Source organism: Poecilia formosa, unplaced genomic scaffold, assembly GCF_000485575.1.
Source record: "Poecilia formosa unplaced genomic scaffold, Poecilia_formosa-5.1.2 Scaffold171, whole genome shotgun sequence".
NCBI lineage: Eukaryota > Metazoa > Chordata > Actinopteri > Cyprinodontiformes > Poeciliidae > Poecilia > Poecilia formosa.
The window spans coordinates 110,574-134,484 of record NW_006800110.1 but is presented as its reverse complement, the minus strand read 5'-3'; the positions used below and the strand labels follow the sequence as shown (position 1 = coordinate 134,484).

The following is a 23,911-nucleotide window of genomic DNA, read 5'->3' as shown; positions in this document are numbered from 1 at the left end:
AAAAATGAGGGCTTCGCTGAGGTTGCTAGGTAACGGGCCTGGGCTTCGCTGAGGTTGCTAGGTAACGGGCCTGGGCTTCGCTGAGGTTGCTAGGTAACGGGCCTGGGCTTCGGTGAGGTTGCTGGGTAACGGCGGAGGGGACGTCGAATGTGACTTTACTATTAGCACGTTTTTAAAACGGCCCGTTGGTGGCAGCAGGAACGAAGATAAGACATTTTTCCTCATGTAGGTGAAATAATCTGCCGGTGGAACAAGTATTTTTCAACAATGGTAAGGAATTATTGACTACCCATTACTGAAAAGTTACTTGTAAGCTAGTTTTGCCTTATTTCAGGTGTAATAATATATTAGCACTAGAAACTAGACAAAAATACTTGGTAACATTATGTGTTAGGGACTAGATTACTGTGACTACTGAAAGACAAACCTTGTGTAATGAATTGCTGTAATTTGTTTGGTACTTTTTTTTATTTATATGAACTTTCTAAAAAGAAGAAATGAAAATCTTCTTAACAATCATAACATAAGGAAACATATCCACCATAAGCATTGCTGCCTTTACTTTTATACCTTCACCCACCGTTCTGATAAGTCTGCATTTTGAAAATAGCCCACACTTGTAGAGCACTCCTTATCTTTCCTCTACAAACTGCTTTTTCACAGCATTTTTTGTGTGTTCACCCCAAAATTTTGCTTTCTACATATACAGCATTTTTATTCTTAGTTGACAGGACTGAAGGGTGAACCACCCATTCTCCTACTGGAGGATCAAAGCCTCTACACCGAGCCTCAGCTGCCCACATTTGCTCAACAACGACAAGTAGAGAAAAATAACATATTTATGTCCATAAATATGCCACTCTGTTTAGGTTTGAGCATGGGAGGAGAGACGTCCCGAGTTCCTCTACGCCGAAGCAGGATAACGATCCGAAGTGCACTAATAAAGGATTCTTGCAGCATTGTTATCCCGTAAGAGATTAGATTGTTGACAGAAGATCTGCAGAAGAAAATCAAAGTTGAATCTTATCACTGCCACAGATTCCTTACCAGGTCTGTGTTTAGTCTGCTTTAATCAAACTCTAGCTTGATTTTCTAGAAAGTCCGGTTTTTGTTTAGTTTTAAAAGCAAATATCTTAGTACACTTGGAATAAGACAAAACTGACTTTAAAGGAGTTAAACTGATAGTCTTTTTATTTAACTTTTACATTTTAGGTGAAAATATTTTAGGTAGCTAACCAAAAACGCAAAGTCCAAATAAAATGGCTGGGTGCAATGCAGTCATAAACCTTCATCTATATTATAATACCTGCAATTTATAGCAGCTGCCAATGATTCAGCTACACTGTAAAAATACAAAATCTTACCAAGTATTTTGATCTACTTTCCACTGCAAATGCATTTGTACATTTCAAATAAGACAAAAATAACCAACTTACAGGTAGCTTTTCAGCAAGATATATGAGTTTGTTTTAGGTCAATAATTGATCAATATTTATTAAAAAACTTAGTTTCCCTGGCAGATCAAAATTTCAGGGGGTTTTTTTCTTGCAAATTTTACACTTCAAGCTCAGAAAATTTCAGTTTTTTAAAAATAAAATATGTGAAATTAATCTCAACATTTCTGAGTTTGTTTCTCGTAAATTTTACACTTTAAACTTAGAAAATTCTGAGTTTTTTTTTTAAATAAAATTTGTGAGATTTATCTCAAAATGTCTAAGTTTTTTGGCAGAAATGTGCTCTGTTTTTTGTACAATCGTAATCCCGTTGGAGCTAGTACTTTTTCATCAATACTAAGTAATTTTTTAAAAACCTAAACCAAGCTATTTTTGCTTAAAAGTTACTTGAGAGTTAATTTTTTCTTATTTCAAGTTAACTAAAATATTTCCACAAGAAACTAAACAAAAATACTTAAGACTTTGTGTTTTGCAGTAAATTACTACATTTCATGAACATCTTCAACCTAAATTCAGAGTCACATTTTAATTCACATCAACTCTGATTCAGCTAAGATGACCCACTGAGGCTAACATAAAATACTTTTTAAAAAAAACATAATGAATGACAAATTACATTTGCTGCACGAAGCACAGAAAGCGAGAGGCCCGCTGTACGGAGGTAAATGTTGGCCGGCCGTATCCGGTAATAAATTGACTGCCACTCCAATCAAAGGAACAACGTTGGGATGCCCCACTGCATCAGGACGTTCCCTTTAATTAGGTCGAATCCTTCCAACTGCAGCGCAACGTCACGGTGCAGAAACGTCTGGAACCAGCATGGACTCCAACTTTTCATTCATTAGCAAAAAATCAGGTCGGGTTGTGAATCTGCAGGAGATCCAAGGCGAAAAATATGAAATAACACCCAAACATAGCTCTGTTGTTTTCCTAAGCTACTTCAAAGACATTCATAGTGTTTCCATTAAAGCAACAAAGGAAATAATGAATCATTAGTTGCAGGAACAAAATAATATTCGACTGAAAAATCTAATAAAAGCATGTTGATAATTTGAAAAGATTGAATTAGTTCATGGTTGGACAGATGTAGATGAGGTGTGTATTAACTTTGCAAACAAAAATGAAACAGATCAAATTATTAATAAACAGCTTTCTGCCCTTCAGCTGCAAAACAGGAAAACATCAATAAATAATTCTGAAATATTTCAAATATTACTCCATCCTTCTGTTCCGCTGTATTTTTAAACCACAACAGTTTTATTAGAGTTTTGTCATGATAACACCTGTTTAACATGTTAAAAAAGGTAGATTTCTTCTTGTGTTACACTGCACTATTATCACCAAGTAAAACAATGAGCTTAATGAATAATTAATGGCTTAATATAACAAGTTTAGTAACCCAGTGTGATAGTATAATTGGTCTTGTGCTGTAATGTAAAGGTGACCTACAACACTGCAAAAAAGCAAAATCTAACAAGGTATTTTTGTGTGGTTTTTAGTGCAAATATTTTAGTACACTTAAAATAAGACAAAACTAAATTATCAGTAACTTTTCAGCCAAATATAGGAGCTGGATTGAAGTCAGCAATTCCTTAACACTGATTTTAAAAAAGTACTAGTTTCACCGGTAGATTATTTCACTTATAGTAACACATTTTTCCCATGTTTTAAGTGAAATAATCTGTACTGGAACTTATTTTTAAATCAGTATTAAGGAATTATTAACTTAAAACAAGCTCCTATATTTTTCTGAAAAGTTACTTTTTAGTTATTTTTTTATCTATTTTCATGTGAAGGTATTTGCACTAGAAACTAGACAAAAATACTTTGTAAGACTTTGTGTGTTTGCAGTGTAAAATCAATACAATTCACATTATGATATAGCTAGCTTCAGTTAATTTAGTAACTAGTTCTGGACACTGTAAAAACACAAAACCTTACCGAGTAGGGTTGGTGTGAGTTTGTGTTTTGGCAGTGTATACTTGACTTAAATAAACAAACACATAGAGCAGTAAAACTAGCTGACCAAGCGTGCTGGAGCTCAGCTTGGGTTGCTAGGTAACAGATGCTAGGTAACTCTGCTGGGGTTGCTTGGTAACGGTCAGTGCCTGCTGATTTGTTATGTTATACTCCAAAAGTTTTTGAAACGGCCCATTTTCCAGACACCAAAAAATATTAATTTATTGTGAAAAATGGCTGATTGGTTGCTTTTAGAATTAATAAAGACCGAAATGGAAGTACAAAAACATACAAAAGGTGAATTTTCCTTAATGTGTCCCATTTAAAATATTCTTTCAGAGTCTGAGCCGAAGCTCTGGTGAAGAAAAATGGATTCAACTTGTGTTTAAAATAGAGCAGGAGAAGACTCAGCCTCTTCGGTGAGATTAAACAGCTTGAGCAATGATTTGTTGCAGACTGGTTGGATGGAGCGGATCCTGGAAGAGCGCTCTGCAGGTGGGTTGTCTGCTTCTGCCCTGGAGACGGGTTGTAAGTGGCGGGAGGAGACGCTGCGCCTGCAACACAAGACAGGGAGACAATGAAGGAAAACAAAACTATTTAAAAGACAGGTAGATGATATGAGGTGGCGTGAGTGTTTAAATTAGACTGCTGCTTAAAGTACTTTCCATCCAAAATAACCAATTTTAGCAGCAGAGACAGAAAAACTGGCATTTCTATTTTTATTTCAGGATGTCTCCGTTCATTAAACTCTTGTGAATCTTTTCTGACTGACAGGGTTAAAAAAAAACATGTTTGCGTGCTTCAATTAAAAACTTGGACTCATTATCTTAATTGCAATCTCGGTCTTTAATTAGCAACACACACACACACAGAGTTATTCAGGTGTGATCAATGGCCTCCCTAATCTCCCAGCATAAAATGAAAAGAAAATAATATCAGTGTTTTACCATCTTTAATTAGAATGTAATGTCAAAATTAATAACAATCAAGTCAATTAGCATTCAGAGTTGGCTGATGCGCGCTGATTCTGGTCTTTAATATTACTGCGATTCCTGGTTAATTGTCGTCATTACGGGAGCATTCAGCGGCACTTCTGAGGAAATTAATGGAGTGAGCTGAGCTGACGGGAAAAGCTGCGGAAAACTGTGGAGCCGAGACAAAAAAAGATGCAGCAGAAGAAGAAGGCGTCACCTCAGCAGGATCACTGATTTTACTGCGTCTAAATTAGATCGCTTTCCCAGAAACACAAAACTCAACCTGTCAGAGGAATCACTCTCCTATCAGGAGGCGGAGGGTTTTATTGTCTTACAGGCACCAAACCTGCTACCACGCCGACTTGGAGCTATTATAGGAAGAAATTTAAAAAAGGAGGAGAAAATGTCCGCTAAAAAAATCTGAAAGATTGAGATTAATCTCAGAAATTAATCCTGAGCTCCGAATGTCAAAAGTTTTTGTGAAAAGAAATCTTACATTTTCTGGAAAAAACAAGGAAAGTTCTGAGTTAGAAATTTTCTAGAAAAATACTCTGAAATTTTCTATTTAATCTCAGAAATTTTCTAGAAAAACAAGGAAATTTCTGAGTTTGAAAAGTTGAAAATTTGCAAGAAAAATCTCAGAAGATTTATGAGATTAAACCAGAAAATTTTCTAGAAATTTTGAGCTCCAAAATGTGACTGCGGAGCTCAAAAGTAAAAATTTGCTAGAAAATTTTGACTTTTGGAGCTCAGAAAATTGCTAAAAAAAATTTAGCAATTTTTTTTCTAAATATTTTTTCCCACAAAAATTATTTGTGGGAAACCACAGAGAAGTTTAGGCTAAATCCCAATGGTCTGATCCTAAACCAATCAGTAAATAGAGCGCTAAACTCAAAGATTTGACATTTTTGAGTTTTAAATGTCAAAAATGTTCAACTTTTGGAAATTTTCTGTAAACTACTATTTCCACGAGCAGGTTTAGAGTGCTGCATTAAGGCCATTGGAGACAGAAAAAAGGTAAATTTCAACCAAAATCTTTTAAATTTTAGATTAATTTCAGAATTTTTTCTTACCAAAACAAACATAGAAATTTCGGAGTTTGAAAAGTCAAAAGTTTTCTAGAAAAAAAAACCCTCGAGATTAATCTCGGAATTTTTTTTTGGAAACAACCTGCAAGTTTATGAGCTTTAAAAATCAAAAAATTGCTAGAAACACTTCAGAAGTTTTGAGTTTAATCAGATCTTTTTTACCTTTGAAATTTCTAAGTTTTTTGTAGAAAATTTCTCAGATTGATCTCAGAATTTTAGATTTTTTCTTCAAAGTTTTCACTTTTCAAACTCAGAAAGTAAAAAAAAAATTCCTCAGCTTAATCTCCAAATTTGAGTAGTTTGGTGAAATTATTCTCCTTTTTAGATCAAAAATGGCCTTAATGCACCATTATAATCCTGCTCACTTTAGACATTTCAAACATTCTAAGTTTTGTCTCCTAATGCAAGACAAAGCCAATTATTAAACAGATCAACAGTGTTCATGGGAAAGATGCATTCTTAAAGGTTTTATGTACTCTCTCAAATTAAACCTCAAATGTTAGAAAAACACAACAGATTTCTCTTTACCTTTTACCAAACAGCGACGAGACTGAGAAGTATTTCTAAGAAATCTTGCAGTAATATCTACCTGCAGTTGTTTCTGTCCGACTTTATCAGTCTTTCACTGTTAACTTTTCTTTCCAACTTTGCTGCAGTGTTTTGGAGTTAGACATTCGTTTCTGCACAGCTCTCTTCAAGCTCCTGGCAGTTCAATCAGACTGCGGTCCAGACTTTCACTGGGCTCTTGCAACACCTTCATTCTTTCCTTTTTCAGCCAATCTATAGGTTTTGCTTTGTTTTTGAAGAAAAGCAAAACAATTTCCAACATATCATACATTAAGTTTATGAAATTATTTGTGGGAAACCACTGAGAAATTGACACTAAAACGCAATGGTCTGATCCCAAACCAATCAATATAAAGAGTGCTAAATTGCTTTGCAAAAATTAACGTGTGTCATACTTTTATTAGGTTGTCCTGCTGCTCAAGATAGGCATTGCTGGTGGCCATCTATTTTACTATTGTTATATTTTTTAATCTTCCAAACATTTGACTGCCCAAAGTTTTCTATCATTGTACCAATGTGTCGTTCTCGACATAGTTGTGTTGGACAAATTTTGCAGTTGCAAAATGTGAGTGAGCAATTAGTAATGGAACATAAAATACTTAAACAGCAAAACTGAACTATATTTAGATCACGTCTGTCAGGCTGTATTATTTTCCCCAAATGCCTGAAAAGTTACTACATTAGAAAGAAACTTTACATGCGCTAAAACGTATCTTTAGCGCATGTCCCCCAGTGACGACACGTAGCTATTTTTTAAGAATATTTTCCACAAATCTCTTTGTCGGAGATTCAGTTCCTCCAGGTAAGAAGCATTTTGTTTGGGACAAATAATATATTTGTATATTTGTTTAGCGTAGTTCATAACAACTGATTTGAAGATGCTTTTAATGCTCTTGCACTAAAATAACAGAAAATAGTCAGAATCAGCGCCTGTTTAACCAGCAGCAATACTATTTCAGCAACTTTGTTAGCAATGTTTCATGTAACATAAGAGCTGCTAACACAGTCCTACCGCTCTTCAACAAAGCTTAACTGCTCCATAAGACGCTGAACTATCATTTATTATACTTAAAATACATATATTAAGCACAGAAAAAGAAACCCTAGTACTTTTTCCAACGGAATCCAAGAGGACTTCCGTTAGCATGGGAAAACAATTCGCCCGCCATAATGGTACGATCTGTTAACTTTTCTGTTTAAACACCGAACTGACTCTCAAAATAACAAACTATGAGCTTAATATGCTAAACATTAAAGATAATTATTAACAATTACAATCAAAACAACACATTAAATGCAAATAAAATAATAATTCCAAACCGGAAATTTCCTGGTGTTTTGAAGTTGCTCTGCCGGCTTTTCAAAATAAAAGCTACCGGTGCTCTTTTAATTTCCTACCATAATAAACTTCCGGTTTCACATTGCTACATTTGCACTTGAAACTACGCTTAAATAATTGGTAAGATTTTGTTTTTTGCAATGTAACACACCTGTCAAAACAGCCGTTTTTGTAGTTTTCAGGAGATTTTTTCTATTACGAACCATAAAAGCAAAGATGTTATTTGTTTTCTCCACTTGAGGAATGGTTTTAGGATGTCATTTGATTTTCTTTTTTAAATTTAGTCCAACCTTTTCCCATGATTTTCTGCTTTAAGAAGGGAATAATCTACAATGAGGTATTTTCCTGAAGAAATGCAGGGAAAAAAGACCTCATGGAGGGGAGGACGTTTGAAACTAAAGCTGTTGGTTTGAGTCCGCTCTTTCTACTTTCTGCTTGGAGAAACACATTAAGCAGGACTGGAATCGCAGGATCATCAATTAATGATTTCCCGGGCTGCGGTTTTCCTGCCCTGAGCCTGGTTCTGTAATCAGTGAGTGAATAACTTTGTACAGGACGGCTGCTAATGAGGGCCAATAAAGATGTTGGCCACGGGCTTCAGAGGATGAACTCGGATCCTATTTAACAGTTTGCCCTTTGGGATGATATGACCCACTAGAGACCGCCGGGCCGTTGAGATGTTTACCTTGAGATTCCTCACTAAATATTAGATCTTAATTATCTTTGCAGCCATTTGGGATATGCTGTGTATATCCGGGAGCGGGTTTTCTCCTTCCACTGCAAAAATACAAAGTATTACCACGTATTTTTGGTCTAGTTTCTAGTCCAAAAATCTTTGTATGCTTGAAGTAAGACAGAACTAACTTTTCAAAATGATATAGGAGCTTGTTTTAAGCCTATAATTCCTAAAGTCAGTCGCCTTTTTGGTTTGCCACTTAAACTATTTGCAATAAAGTTTAACAATTAAATAAAAATACCATCAGTTTATCTTGTCTTATTTCAAGTGTACTTTGTAAGATTTTGTGTTTTTCCAGTGTACAGCTAAAGTAAACTCAAATAAAACACGGGCTTTCCAAAGATAAAATACTTGCACTGCAAAAACACAAAATCTTACCAAGTGTTTTTGTCTAGTTTCTAGTGCAAATATCTTAATATATTTGAATTAAAGTAAAACTAACTTACAAGTAACTTTTCAGCAACATACACGAGGTATTTTTAAGTAATCTATTTGTTAATACTTATTTAAAAAGTTCTAGTTCCATTTCACTTATAATATGGGAACATGTCTTGTTGTAAGATAAATAATCTCCAAATGGTAATTGTATTTTTTTTATCAATATTAAGCACTTATTACCTACCTCGAGATTTGTTACAAAATATTAGATCTTAATTGTTTTTGTAGCCATTTGGGATCCACTGGTATATTTGGGATTTTACCAAATATTTTTGGTCTAGTTTCCAGTGCAAATATCTTCGTGCGCTTGAAATAAGACAAAAGTAACTTAAAAGTAACTTTCAGCTAGATGGGCAGAACGGGACTGGGCTTCCCTGTGGTTGCTAGGAAACGGCTTGGCTGGGGTTGCTAGGTAACCGGGCAGTCGCTTAACAGTTGGGCGTTTTTTTAACGGGTCATTGGTAGCAAGTGAAATGATCTGTCAGTGGGAGTATTTTTCATCAATATTAATGAATTATTGACTTAAAACAGACTACTATGTCTAGCTGAAAAGCTAATTGTAAGTTAGTTTTGTTTTATTTCAAGCGTACTAATATATTTGTGATAGAAACTAGACCAAAACTGCGTTTGTCTTTTTGCAGTGTGGTGCGATTTCTTTCTTTTCCAACAGTTTGTAAAAGTTTGGGATGACTCAAAAGTGTCCAGAGGTGTTACATGAGCGCACAGCTATGTCGTTAAACCCCATTACTTCTGACCTGAGGAGGGAAGTTGGGATTATCTCAATGCTATTGTCTTACATTTGGAGAAGAGCCGAGGGTTTAATCAAATCGCGGAGCAATCAATGCAGCGGCTCCAGCGGACACTTCCCGCTGCCCTTGGAACCCAAGGAGTATTCAGAGTCGACACCAGCGGCTAAAAGAGTCGCTTCGGATACATCATCACGGAGAATGAGATTAACCTCCCCTCCCCCGCCCACCGGGATATCTAATGTCACCGAGCTTATCTTCTAAGCGCTCAATCAACCTCCAAGAGTCTGGAAAAAAACACACCACCACCTCGCGGCCATTTTGTTTCTCTTTCAACTCCCACGACATGGTGGCGACTCGTGTTTGTTCGCTTTTCAACTTTTCATGGAGACGATCCAGAGAGCCAACCTGCTGTGCTGGTGGGAGTGTTTCTGTGGGACAAGAGAGGAATAAAAGTGGGGATAAAGATGCATTTTATGGCTGAAATATTGGGACACAAACCCCTGCGGCTATGACTGGACTCTGTCCCAGATACCCTTATTTATTATTGAAGTGTTTCCCTATTTTCCTCCTTAGTCCATTTGTTCATCTCAACAACATTTAAAGAGATACATCCGATCTTCTTAAAGCGTGAAAAACATTTTCTTCCACACAACAATAACAAACTTCCATGTATTTATTTTAATAGCATGTACTATAGAGCTACAGAGGGATTCAGACTTGAAGTAAAATTATGCTTTTTAAATATTTTACCCCCAAAATTTGTGTTTAACCCCTTTTCTCTTATAACACTAAATGCAAAGTAATCCAATCAACTGCCTTCAGAATAATTACTAAAAAGTCAATAAATGCAAATTTATTGTCCACAAATGAAAAGAATATGAGGTGCTCTTTGTAAAATTACAGTGAAAAATTAACACCCTGTCATAAAAAAACATATTTTCACCATTCTCTTAACAGTTTCAAACTAACTTTGCTTAACTAGCAATCCAAATATTTAGCATATATTTAGCTAGCAAACTGAATATTTAGCATGTAATCTAAATATTTAACTCCATATTTAGTTGGCAAGCCAGATATTTATCTAAATATTTAATTGGCTAACTAAATATTTAGTTTGCTAAATATTTAGCTTCATGCTTAGCAAAATGCTTCACATATATTTAGCTCTATATTTAGTTATTTAACTAAATATTTTTTGCAAGTTAGCTAGATATTTATTTCCGTATTTAGTTAACAAACTAAATAATTAGTTCCATGCTTAGTTAGCAAGCTAAATATTTGGCTCAATATTTAGTTATCAAGCTAAAATTAGCTCCAGCTTACTTTAATTTGCAAATAAGCTCAATATGTAGCTCCACATTTAGTTAGCAAGCTAAATATTATAATCATTCAATATGACCACAATTACAGCGTTTAACAGCAGAGGTATTTAAACATCTTTATGATTTTTATCTTGTTTTAATGTCCTTTTTGAATACTTTATAGTTGTGTTGAAGATTAATTTCTTTCAGAAAAATTAAATGTTCTGTTCTAGTTTGGAGCTAAATATTTTGTTAGCAAACTAAATTGTTAGTTTACAAATGTTTACCTTAACTTTAAGTTAAACATTTAGCTTAGAACTTGTATGAAAATTCACCTGCCAACAACCAGAAATGCATAAAAAGCTGCATTTTCAATGTTTTCATGTTTTACAACAACAGTGTCTTCAGATAGTGGTTTAGCCAGAGCAGCTGGAATACAGACTGCTACTGGAGATACTTCCTGGCATATAAGTTTTTTTATAAGTTTCTTTAAAGAAACTTATAATGTTAATGTTTATTAACATTATAAGTTATGTTAATGTTTTAGCATTTTTAAATTTGAATTGAACTGTATTATAATCTCAGAATGGTTGTAAAAACTAATATTAATACAAATGTATTAATTGCATGAAAATGTTCTGCATTGTTCTGCCACTCATTTTCTCTATGTGTGTGTGTGTGTGTGTGTGTGCGCGCCCATGTGTGTGTGTGTGTTAAATTGAGCCCCTGAGCAGAAAGTGGACTCTGACTTCTTTTACTGGAAACCAAATTGGATGAAATCCTTAGCTGAATGCAGAAAATACATTTACATTAATGTGACCTCCTTTTTCATTTCGGCCAAGTCTGGTTTTACAGAGAAAATTACAGCCAGCCCATCATCTGAGGTAAATGATATATGTGAATGCATATTTTAAATATATTAATCCAAAAGCAATTTTCAGGTTGGCTCCCTGTCAGGTCGGCAGTCATCTTTTCTTTTTTTTTTCACCCCTTCCAGCTCAGGCATTGTTTCGCTAATCTAAAAAGATGAGTATTAAGGTTATTTTGTCAGTGCAGCTTTCCATGTCAGAATATCCTGGAGCTGTAATGCAGAAGGGTTTATTCTATTTCCTCTAATTACCCAAAGAAATGTTCATATTTCAATGGGCAGGCGGCCTAAACAGCTTTGTTTACAAATATGCAGACAGAACAGAAGAAATCTGGAAAATGCAAAGTTTTCTCCTTTACAGATTTATTCTTTTTTGTCACATTTAAAGGGGGCCTCTTATTAAAAAATGTGCACATATTTATATTTCCATCTGCTTGAAACAAAAAAGTCCAGAAATGTATAAAGTATAAGTTCTTAAATTTGTTGAGAAATTAATAAAATATGGTTAATTTTGGTTTAACCAGAGTTTAACCATAAATAAATCAAGTGATGCCCAGTGATAAAATAGATTTTAGTTTTATTTATATTGTTTTGTGCATCCTGAGTAACTTTTTCTTGTGTTGGTTCATTAATTTTTCAGAAGAGTCCATGAATATTTGCAGTCTGGCTGCAGAAAACGCTGTGATATTTGTCAAATGTACATTTCAAAAAGGAGCTGAATGGAAACTCTCACTTACACACAATTGCCTTATTAATTCATTATGTGCTAACTGCTTACTTTGATAAATAATAGAAAGACTTCCAGCTTTGTAGATGTCAGTCATCCTTGTTTTTTGTGCTAAATTGTGTTTGAAATGTAAATTCTGACAAATTCACCTTCAGTAATGTTTGAAAGCATAAACTATTGCGCATGTTTGATTATCTTACTTTTTAATCTCTGCGAATGAGCAGCTTCTCCTTTTGTTTCATGAGACTCCTATGGGAATTTTGACTTTCTGACCGAACACAGATCTCTGCTTTGAAGTTAATGAGAGGAATCTTGAAATCGGCTTTGTTTAATTGATAGTCAGTGTTAAAAACACATCCTAACAATCCATGGCTCAGTTCGACTAAAACCAGCTCTTCCCTCTGAAATCTGGTACACAGGTATTCTGTTTTCACAACTTTGTGTGTGAAAAAATACGTTTTCACTGCAAAACAAGATATAAAGTTAGATTTAATATGACCTATTATGCTTCCTGGAGGGCTGCACAGTGGTGCAGTTGGTAGAGCTGTTGCCTTGCAGCAAGAAGGTTCTGTGTTCAATTCCCAGCCCAGGATAGTGTTGGTATTCATCCCACATATGGTCTTTCTGCATGTGTGGGTTTTCTCCAGGTACCAAAAGAACAAATTGGCCTCTCCAAATTGTCCCTAGGTGTGAATGTGTGTCTCTGTGTTGCCCTGCAACAGACTGGCGACCTGTCTGGGGTGACCCTGCCTCTCACCTGGAATGTTAGCTGGAGATAGCCACCAGCACCCCTCCCAAACCCACTAAGGGACAAGGGTGTAAAGAAAATGGATGGATGCTTCATGAAAAAGCTTAAAAAGTTTAGGATAGGTCTATGTAATAAAAAAAACATATTCTTTACATTTTTGCACAAAATTATTCTTAGATAATGAGATTTTAATCCATTTTTTTATGTCTTTGAAAAGCAGAAGTGGAGCCTCCTGTGCAGCCAACAAAGGTGCAGAAAGTGGCTTCTGGATAGGAAGTCAAAAACAAAACACTTGTCTTTTCCAGCAGCCATTATACAGCAAATACAGTGGTAAAACCAGCTGATAAAACATACTAGAGCTCCGGTTGCTAGGTAATGGTGCGGAACTCCTCTGGCATTGCTAGGTAACAGTTATTGTGTGCTGATTCGTGTCGTTACATTCCAAAGGTTTTTAAAATGGCTCTTTTTCACGACACCAAAAAGCATGAACTTATTACCAAAAATCATCGGTGTGGATTTTTTTTAAGCGCTTGGGTTGTTTTTAAACGCAGTAGAGACTCAATGGAAGTAAGAAATGTGAATTTTGCATCATAGGTTTCCTTTAAGAAGCTCCAATTTCTTTCTGACACTTTGCCTTTATTACGTCATCACAACAATGCCTCTCATTTTGCTGTTTACAATCGTACTTAGGACCGTTGGAGTGAGAAGTAGTTTGTATAAGGAGCTCAGCAGACTCACAGTCCCACTAGGTGTTTGCTAATGGCTGCTGCTGCTAGTCTAGAGGAGCTGACCAGCACCCTGTGAGGTGGATGCTCAGTTGATGACTTCAAAGTTCCTATTCAGCATAAAATTTGTGTCAAAATTTAGAATGCAGCAGCTGGTTTGTATAGAAACATGTAAAAATGTGTCAGTTTCTTTGATTCCATCTTTAAATGAAGTGTTTGTTGCAGCAGAAGTTGAAATTTGGACGTAGGAAGTGGTGAGTTGGGGGATGGGAACCACTTTTTTCCCCCTGGAAAGCCTCTTTCTCTGCATTGCTGCTCTGCCTTCCCACACAGCAGCACAGATAACCTCCTTTTGAGGTGTGGAAAATCACCTACAGAAGGAGAAGAAGCCGACTGAGAAAAGCCTGACACAAAGGGATGAATTACAACACTATCCTGTGATGCAGTGAACAACCGATTGATTGATGGCTCTCAGCTTTGTGCTAAAGTGACCAAAGATGCATTTTTTGTTCCAAACAGACCAACATTGCCTCTGCTTTTTGCTGCAACAATAAAATTCAGATTTTATTGCTCCTTCTGAGAAGATTACAGTTCATATGCTTCTGTTTTAAACAAATATTCAGCGATTTCAGACGTTATGTGGAAGAACCATTCGGCCATTTTGTTTTATTTGAGCAGATTTAATGAAGTGTGTTATCTCTTTTTCTGTATCTGCTGGTTTAGAGCAGAAGCAGCAAAGATTAACAGTGGGGCTTCATGGACAGTTAACCTAAAAAAAATAATAAAAGCCTCTGCTCATATATTGGTGCTTCAGAAAACGTTAAGCAATGTGAATCCTGCTGCTCATCTGTTGAAATGTATCAGAAAGGATCAGAATGGTGCATTTTAAAAGCTCGACCGTTTTAAAAAGTAAGAAGCTCTAGAGGATGAGTGAGGGTGGTCAAAGTGGGGTGCCTGGGCCATTTGTGGCCCATGGACTGTTTTTTTTACAGCCATAATTGAAAAATAAATTAAATTGAAATTTTCTTACAAAATATCCAACACTCAGTGATAATCTGGGTTCTTTTTGTCGTCATGGTAACTAGGACCACATCTACTCGTTGTTGCACCAACTTGAAGTTTTGGGTGCAATTAAAAGCTTTGCTAGGGGTGAAATGATTAATCGTGTTTTAGGACTTTAATAATATCTTCAGTTTCATTTTTGTCCAGCTGGAGAAAGTTCTGGCGCCTCCATAACTAATGAGCTGTGTGTCATAGTTATAGCTGATCTTGTTGCTTGTTGTAACCTGAACATATAGATACTAAATAGGAGAGGCCCAAGGATTGAACCTTGTGGTTCCACATACATAACATTTGTTCACTCCAGTGAAATGTTGCCTGTTGACAAAGAAATTGGAGTCCAAAGATCTTAGGAATGACCTTGTATCTCTAGAGGTCAATGGCTTTGGGTGTTTTCTAGGTTCTTTAATGTGTTTATATCAGGGCATGAAGTTTTGCTTTCTGGGGTTCAATGACCCAGTGACAGTGGGTTGCAAACGTATTCATACCCATTGAACTTTTCCATATTTAGTCACATTACAACCACAAAAATAAAATAAAAATACAGCATTGGACTTTTATGTGAAAGACCAACACAAGGTGGTTCCACAAAGTATTAATTCAATGGGGCTGAATACTTTTTCACACCGCACTTTTCAAATTTATAATATGTAAAAAACGTTTAGAATCATCTTCACGTTATAGAGCACTTTGTGTTGGTGAATGAATACTTCTGCAAGCCACCGTATTACGCTAAAGATTCAAAATGTAGAGAATTTTTGTAAGAATTTGGCAGTCTGTCATGCACTGTCTAAGACATAATTTTGATATTTTAACCATGTTTTCCAATCTTAGATATTTTTTGCTTTTGTTTTTTACGTAATTTGTAACTGTTTCACATCAGAGCGACGTAAAGAGTTAATTGTCCGTGCGTGAAGCGGTGATTTGGCTTGTTGTGGATTCACTGTAATCCTTCCAGTAGCTGTTAGCGCTCTGATTCTCGGTTTATTCTCTCTTGTTTTGTGCAGAGGGGTCATCAGAGACGGAGCCGTCTCTCTCCTCACATCAGATCTCTGTCATAACACGTCTCTGGCATTCGACACTGCAGCAGAACTCACAGATGAAACACTCCTTTGATCAGAGAGCCCTTTGAGTGCGCTCTTTAAACCTCCACTGCCACATTCAGGAGGCATTAGCAGCAATGCCACAACACCGCCATTGTGCCTGGGCCTCTTGCACAACAAAACTCACAGAGACGATGCAGGAAAAACGAAAAGAAAAAAAAACCCGAGCCGGGCCATCAAACCGCATCAGCGGTGCGTCGAGATTAAATCGTTTTATATTACATCGGACGTGTGAGTAATGCTGCCGTGTCAAACGTCAGGCCTGCAGTTCGTAATGCTTCTTCAGCTCGATCCTGCCATTTGCATTTTTAAAGACAGTTCCTCTAATGAACATGCAGTTGCTTTTAATCACAGTTACCGTCTTCGTAAGGAGAAAATGTTGATGTGACAGCCCAGCTTTCTGCAGGAGAAACGTCGGCTGAAAACGTCTGCAGAAGCAAATATAAACTGTATTTTAACACTAAAAATACAGTTTTTGATACCACATACAAATTATGGAAAAATGGGTTTGATACACAGGATAACCAGCGATATGGAGTTAATTTCTTGCCAAAACTTTTGACACAAGTAAAACTGGTTTATCTGATTATTTTAAGTGGATATACGTAAATTCAGGAGATTTTAAAGTGTAGTCTATGCGTATCACATATGATACTCCTCTGCAAACTCTACCTACCATTAGAGATTTGCTTTATTGTGGAAGCTGGGAGATAATTGTTTTTTGGAAAGAAAGTCAAGTCCAAATAAGTAACTTCATGTTCAAAAACAAGCCCTAAAATAATGTAACTTATTAAATTTCGAGCCCCTTTAGAAAAAAAAAATCAACCCCAAAGTTGTTTATGATAAATGGACTTAGCAACACTACGTCTTGTCACTTTAAATCTAAATAATCTGCTGCTGGCCACGCCCATCAACTCAATGTTTACACTCGCATCTGAACATGGCTGCAAATAGATGCGCAATTATACAACTGTACGTCTTTGAAAAGCAGAAGTGGATCCTTCTGCACAACCAACAAGAAAGCAGCAAATGGTTTCTGGATGGTAAATCAACAACAAAACACTTGTCTTTTTCAGCAGCCATTGTACAGCACACACAGCAGTAAAACCAGCTGAACAAACATGCTGGAATTCCGTTATGGTTGCTAGGTAATGGGGCTTGGCTCGACTGGGGTTGCTAGGTAACCCCAGTCCACCCCAATACACCTGGTTTTGTTGAACCAGGTGTGTTTTATTGAGATTAAAAATCTCTTTTTCAAGAGAGACATGGCCAACACTATCAGCAATTACAAATCAAAGCAATGGTAATGCTGTGTCGTTACCGTTGCTAGGTAACTGCCAACTCATTCTCCAGACACCAAAAAACAGTGACTTATTTCTAAAAAATGGCTGGATGTTTTTTTAAGCACTTGTGCTGAAGCTTTTAAAAAAATATGAATTTCAGGAAACAAAGAAAAATTCACAAAAAAATAAAAGAAAACGGAAAATGTGAATTTTGCATAAATAGGTCTCCTTTTGGATCAGAAAATATTTGAATAATTCTTATATTTGGAGGCAGTCTGAGCCACAAAATAACACCTTTTAATACAGAATACATTTTGGGACTTAACTGCAGAAAAAAGCTCCAGTTGTCTCAATCTGGACTCTGATCCAGACGATGAGTCTGAACTGCAGTGACACCAGAGTCACCAGATCTCCGTCCAACAGAGGACCTTTCACATGTGGAGCAGCCAGATGAGGCTTTCATGTCAATATGGACCAAAACATCCATGGCACCAAGAATTTAGTCGGTTCTGAGGTCCAACAAGGAACCTTTCACTTGTACCGAGTTTCACACAGAGCCTGTAAAAAGTATTTCCCCCTTGGATGTGACACCATTCAATGCTTTTCCAAGCAGAATTTGGCCTTTTTGAGACAACAAATTGCAAAGAAAATAATGAATATCTAATATTTTTTATTTTAGTGTACTTGAAATATGATAAAACTAATTTACAAGTAACTTTTCAGCAATATTTAGGAATTTTAAGTCAATGATTCCTTAATATCGATGAATAAGTACTAGTTTCACTGGCAGATTATTTAACATATAATAAGGCATTTTTCCCATCTTAGAAGGCAAATAATCTTCCGGTGGAACTGGTCTTTTTAATTTAGCTTTGTCTTATTTAAAATGTACTAAGATAAACTCAATATTTGGTAATATTTTGTGTTTTGCAGTGTAACTGATTCCCACCAACCTGACAGAACTGGAACATTTTCAAAGCAAAACATTGAATATATGTGTCTTTGTTTACTAATGTACATAAAACTGTTTATTTTTTACAGCTTTGCTGCTTTTATCTGTTTCAGTCATAAGATGAGCTTCAGTTTATTTGCTGCCTTCACTTGTTAGAATAAATATTACAAAAGCTTATATTGAATGGATTTGAAGAGAACTATGAACTTCCCAATGTCCTTTTCATTTCTTCTTTTTTCTCCAAGCACAATTACAGATAAGGGAATAAATACAAAGCATTCAGGCCTTTAGATTCAGTCAATGCAACCTTCGAGTGCATCCTCCTAACAAGTTTCTTCTAAATAAAGAATACATTTTTACAGTTATTGTTAACTTCACCGATGAAAAGGAAGAACTTGACATTTTCTGCTGCATTTAAAGGGTTCAGATTTTCTTTCTCTATAGTATGTGAAGCCAGAAGAAGAAGAAAAAATAATTTTGTTACCTGGAAAACATCCAGAGGAAAAAATCCAAGGGGAGAAATCAGTGGAGAACAACTCCACAGACTCTTAGATCAAGAATTTACAGTGCAAGAGTTCAGAAAGTTTTAATTCTGGTTAACAATGGATGAAGTTAATTTCTGTGACGGTGGATTAGGGGCATTGTAGAAAGAAAACAAGGAGCAAATTTTAGCCAGAAATCTCAGAAATTTTCAAGAAACAACCAGGAAGTTGAAAAGTTGTAAATCTGTGAGAAAAAACAAAAATAATTTGAGATTATTTTCACATATCTTCAAGAACAAAATGTCGGAACTCAAGTTTTTTTCTCACAATTTGAGCTCACAGAATTTCCTAACTTTTCTAGAAAACTTTTTGTTTTTTGGCGGAAATGTACTCCTTTTTTCTCAGTGGTACCAAATGGAGTGGCATCAGATTATAGTGGTTACTTTTTCTTTTTTGTCTTTGGAAATAGACCACAAGCCATTTCTCCAGCTAGCGTTGGCCTAGCACATCTGTTTTGGTTGTATTTACCCAGAATTCCCTGACCCAAATCAAACTCTGTTCTGCCTACAAACCTCGGTTTTGGTTCGGTTGAAGTAAACTCAGTTTCATTTGAATGTCTATGTGAACGCCAAGCAGACCAGAAACCGCTCCAAAAGCAGGAAGTGGACTATAGTGCAGTGCATTCTGGGTAAATACAACCAAACCGGCTGCAAAATGTTAATGCTAGCAGGAAAAGCGGATTGTGGATTGTTTACTTTTCCTGAATAAGGAAGTTGCACTCGGTGTCTTCAGAGGGTTTTGCTGCAGCGCCCCCACAGGCGAGGAGGAGAACAAGTTTTTAATTATTACAGATTGAGTCAGTACAGTGTGAAAGAAAACCACAGCAGCTGAAAATGTAACAGATGGTCCAACTTTGGTCCCCAATTGAACCAAGTCTACCAGACTATCAGGTGTGAAGGGTCAGAGGTCATGATTGGATGGCCTTCATGGGAGAGTTTCAAGATTTCAACTGCAGCTGAACAGAAAGAACAAAATCATTTAGATCATATTATATCACTATGTATTCTAAATAGTGGTTAGTTAAAACATAATGTTGCTTTCCATAAATAAATGTTTCCTCTTTGGCCCACAGTTTGATGACATTCACATTGTTTTAACTGGTCAACATGAAAGACTTTAATGAAAAAGTTTGAACCCCGACTCGTTATTAGAGAGATCACAACGGCCTGCTGGAGCCACACAAATCTGTCGGCACTCATGGCAAACATCACCTGCACAGCAAAGATTATTAAAAGTCTAATTATGCATATCAAACACCACAGACGGGACAATTAGAGCGCAGGGCTTCAGGCTGCCTGGCACAGATGGTTTGCCCATTTAAAGAAACTACAGACAAGTGCAGCTCCGTCATGTTGGATTTTATTCTGGTTGCAGGTCCCCACAGAGAGAAACAGATCAGCTTTAATCGAAAAAAGACATTTTTTTGTTCCTTCGGTGGAAAAGAAAGTTTTAGCAGGGCATGCAGGCATACAGATGGCTTCAATCATGTCTTTGGATTTTCAGAAATGTTACACTTTGGCTGTAGGCATGTCTGCACAATAAAACACTTAGGAGAGGAAAAAAGTGGCAAGATGCACTTCAGAACGATAAAAGGAAAATATTAGAAAGCCCAATAGATAAATGACAATGAACATCTTTGATTATTTTAGTAATCGATTATTCTGATGGTTAATTGGATTAAAAATTTGCTGCATTCTGCAGATTTTTCATTTATCCACTTAAGTTTATTCTATACAATATCAATAATACATAAAAAGACAAATTAACAAACAGTTCAGTCCCTTTTTGAACAGGAAAATAAAAATTTAATGACCTAAAGTGCAACAGCTCAGCAGGGTTTCCTAAATATACAAATTTATTTTTTCAAATCAACAAATTTAAAGATAAATTTGGGTTTAAGCAACCTGAGACTCTGCAGCAGATCCAGATCTGTGCAGTAATATGATTACTGTGAGGTGACATGACTGAATCAGTTGACATTTAGGTAATATTAAACTGGGGTTTAGTCACTCCTGCTGTAAACTTTAAATGTCAAACAGAGCAGGAGATACATGTTCAGCAGCGGCTTGCATCGCTTCAGCTTTAGTTAGTATTTTCATTGGCAGAAATTAAAGTAATGCAAAGATTATTGCTAGCAGATGTTGCGGCGTTACGGAGTAATTCAGCTAACGTTGCTAACATGACTGGATGGTTAGCAGAAGAGAAACCGTGATGGGGAAAGACACTGTAAAATACACACAGAAACATCAATATGCTACAGACTTCCTGATTTGTTTTAAAAGCTTTGTGTCAAACTCGAGGCCCGTGGGCCAAATCCGGCCAGCCATAGCTTTTTATGTGGCCCTCTAAACACTAAGTGAGCTTAAATATTAGGCTTTCCATCAAATCAATGCAGTTTTTATCTGTTTACTGCCAAATTATATCAATCAGTCCCTCCAGTTTCTTGAGAATTATGGAAATTCACACAAAATCAACAAATCGCTGCACTTTTTTGTACTGATACATAATTGAAAGTTTATTGCAGATTTTTCTCAAAAATTGTCAAAAACTTCCTTACTTGTACTAAACAGCTGCCTCAGCTTTCATTTATTATAGTTCATGATCTATAGAGCAGTAATGAAAGTCGCATTTATTCTCATAAATTAGTGTAAATATTGCAAATATTTCCAAATTAGCACCAGAAACACTTTGCTTTTTATTGCAAAAAAACCTGGAGGGACTGAAAATTCATCCATTTTCTTTACACCCTTGTCCCTTAGTGGGGTTGGGAGGTGCTGGTGCCTCTCCAGCTAACGTTCCAGGCGACAGGCGGGGTCACCTGGACAGGTCACAAGGCTGTCGCAGGGCAACACAACCATGCACACACACACACTCAATTTGGAGAGGCCAATTAACCTAACAGTCACGTTTTTGGACTGTGGGAGGAAACCGGAGTACCTGGAGAAAACCCACCATGCACAGGCAGAACATGCAGACTCCATGCAGAAAGACCGGGGCTGGGAATCAAACCCAGAACCTTCTTGCTGCAGGGCAACAGCTCTACCAACTGCACCACTGTGCAGCCCGGGACTGAAAATTTTCAATAATATTATTTAATTTTAAGAATTTATTGATATTTTAACAGTTTGTGATCAGGTTTTATCAATACATTCATAAAATTAAGAGCATTTTATGATCTTAATTTGGCCCAGACCAAGATGAGTTTAACACCGCTGCTCTACGATAAAACAATACGGCCATCCTGGTGCTACAACTAACCCAAGTAACAGAAAATATTCTCCTATAACCTAAAATTAATTAGCAGGTGAAAAAATTAACCTATTCCGTTACATATTTAGTCTTTTAAAAGCATTAATCGACATTTTTTCATCGTAATAGTAAATATTTTTATTTAGCATTTAATTTAAGTGTATTTGTATATTTTCTCTCCTAAACATTTTTTCTTTATTTATTTTTTTGTCTAAAAGAAAATCAGGTAAATCATCACATTTTTAACTTTTTATTCTTATTGTTGTTTGGAATTACATGGATTTTTTTTCTTCAATCCAAAACAGGAAACAATCTGCCGCCTCCGTCGCCTTTTTACTCCGAAAAGAATTTAAAATGTTTTTAGTTTGCAAAAACATCAAAAATATTTTCATTCAAAAAAAGAAAAGTTCAGTTCGTTTTTTATTATTATTTTAATTCCCTTTGAATTCAAGGGCTGCTTTATGTACAGCCTGTCATCAAAGTCCAACTTTCTTTGGTATAGATCTGTGGCAGGTAGACAGGACAAGCAGGACAGACGGATCAATGGGAGAACAGAGCCAGAGTCCACAGTGAGCAGCTTGTTTTGACACTTTGTGTCCTGTTCTGGGCTGCAGGCTGTCAGGAAACGACACGGACCCTAACTCTGGTTCCTGCTGTCATTTCCTCCAGGCCACAGCTTCACCTTCATCTGTTTGCTCTTCCAGCTGCTGGTGCAAAAGTTTTCTACATAAGTTTAAAGCTAATCTTGTTTCATTCGATGCTTTCGTTCTTCCAGTTTGGAAAGTAAAGTTGAGCCTCAGTGGCGCCACCAAGGGGAGGTAATGTACATTTAAAATGACCAAACCTTTAACCTTTATTATTTCCTCCTCTTTCCATCCGTACAACTGACAGTGACACAAGTTAACAGTTTTTCTTGATCATTTTGTGAATGTATAAACAAGAACAAAACATTTTCTTGGAGAAAATCTTTGCTTCGTTGTAATATTTAAAAAGCATAATTTTTTTCAATAAATCCAACTAAAATCACAGAAAAAGTCATGAAACCCATCCTCCTCCTACCACTTCCTGTTGAATTCTTCTTCGTCGTTTCCGCCAGTAGTAACATGATTGGCATGTTTCCATTAAGTGAGTTTATTTAGTGATTACAATTTGTGCAGTTATATCTATGAATCCAAGATTTCCCCTTTGGAGACTCTGAGATTTTGTTTGGAATAGAGAGAAAAAGTAATTTTACTCGGCACTGTTTCGCCCACAGGACCAAATCAGGAGGCCAGTCACTTTCTTTAAACATTTTTCTAAAACTAAATTCAATAATCAATAATTGCCAAAAGACTTTCCAGCTTGTGTAAGTCTGTAAATCTCCTTCCCAGATATTCAATGAGCCCCTTGTACTTTAACAGTGTTCCAGGTTTCGGTCCATCCAATGAGTGCTATCAAAACAAATCCTGTTTATGCTGACAAGGAGAAAGCACCAGCTGCAATCAACCAAGAAATGATGGCCTAGTCAAACTTTCAGATCCCTATCTGGTTTTATATATTTCAGTGTAAGTATCTTAGTCTACTTGAAATAAGACAAAATAACTTAAAAGAAACTTTTCAGCAAGAAGTGAGAGGTTAAGTTAATAATTCCTTAATGTTGATGAAAAAAAGACTATTTCTACTGGGAGATGTATGGTGCTGTATTTGGGCCATTGTAGGTAAAAACAAAAAAAAAGAGAGAGAGAGAAAAAGTACATTTCTGCCAAAAGCTGGGAAATTTGGACATTAATCCCAGAAATTTTCTAGACAAATTTGGAAATTTCAGATTTCAAAAAACTGTACTCGAAAAAAACTAAAAAATATATACTTGATTTTGTTTTTTTGCAGTGTATCTTTAAACACAACAGTTACTTACTCAATAGTCACTCATTGAAAACCTCAAATTACAAAACAGTCTGTGTCTCTGATTGAGCTTCATGTTCTCATCATGTGGAGTAATAAGTGAAAAGACGTGCATTTAAAAAACAACATGAAGAAGTTCTGCAAACACCGACAGGCAGGAGGATTCACA

General features: G+C 36.1%; 2 long non-coding RNA genes across 2 annotated transcripts; both read left to right on the top strand.

Annotated features, from left to right (window-relative positions):
• Nucleotides 1-44: 44 nt before the first annotated feature.
• Nucleotides 45-23,911, top strand: LOC107837745 (uncharacterized). The gene is made up of 5 exons (XR_001663790.1): nucleotides 45-270; nucleotides 870-969; nucleotides 3,753-3,908; nucleotides 22,476-22,679; nucleotides 23,728-23,911. It is a non-coding gene; the product is annotated as an uncharacterized LOC107837745 (long non-coding RNA).
• Nucleotides 8,991-9,738, top strand: LOC107837746 (uncharacterized). Its single transcript, XR_001663791.1, has 2 exons — nucleotides 8,991-9,114; nucleotides 9,197-9,738. It is a non-coding gene; the product is annotated as an uncharacterized LOC107837746 (long non-coding RNA).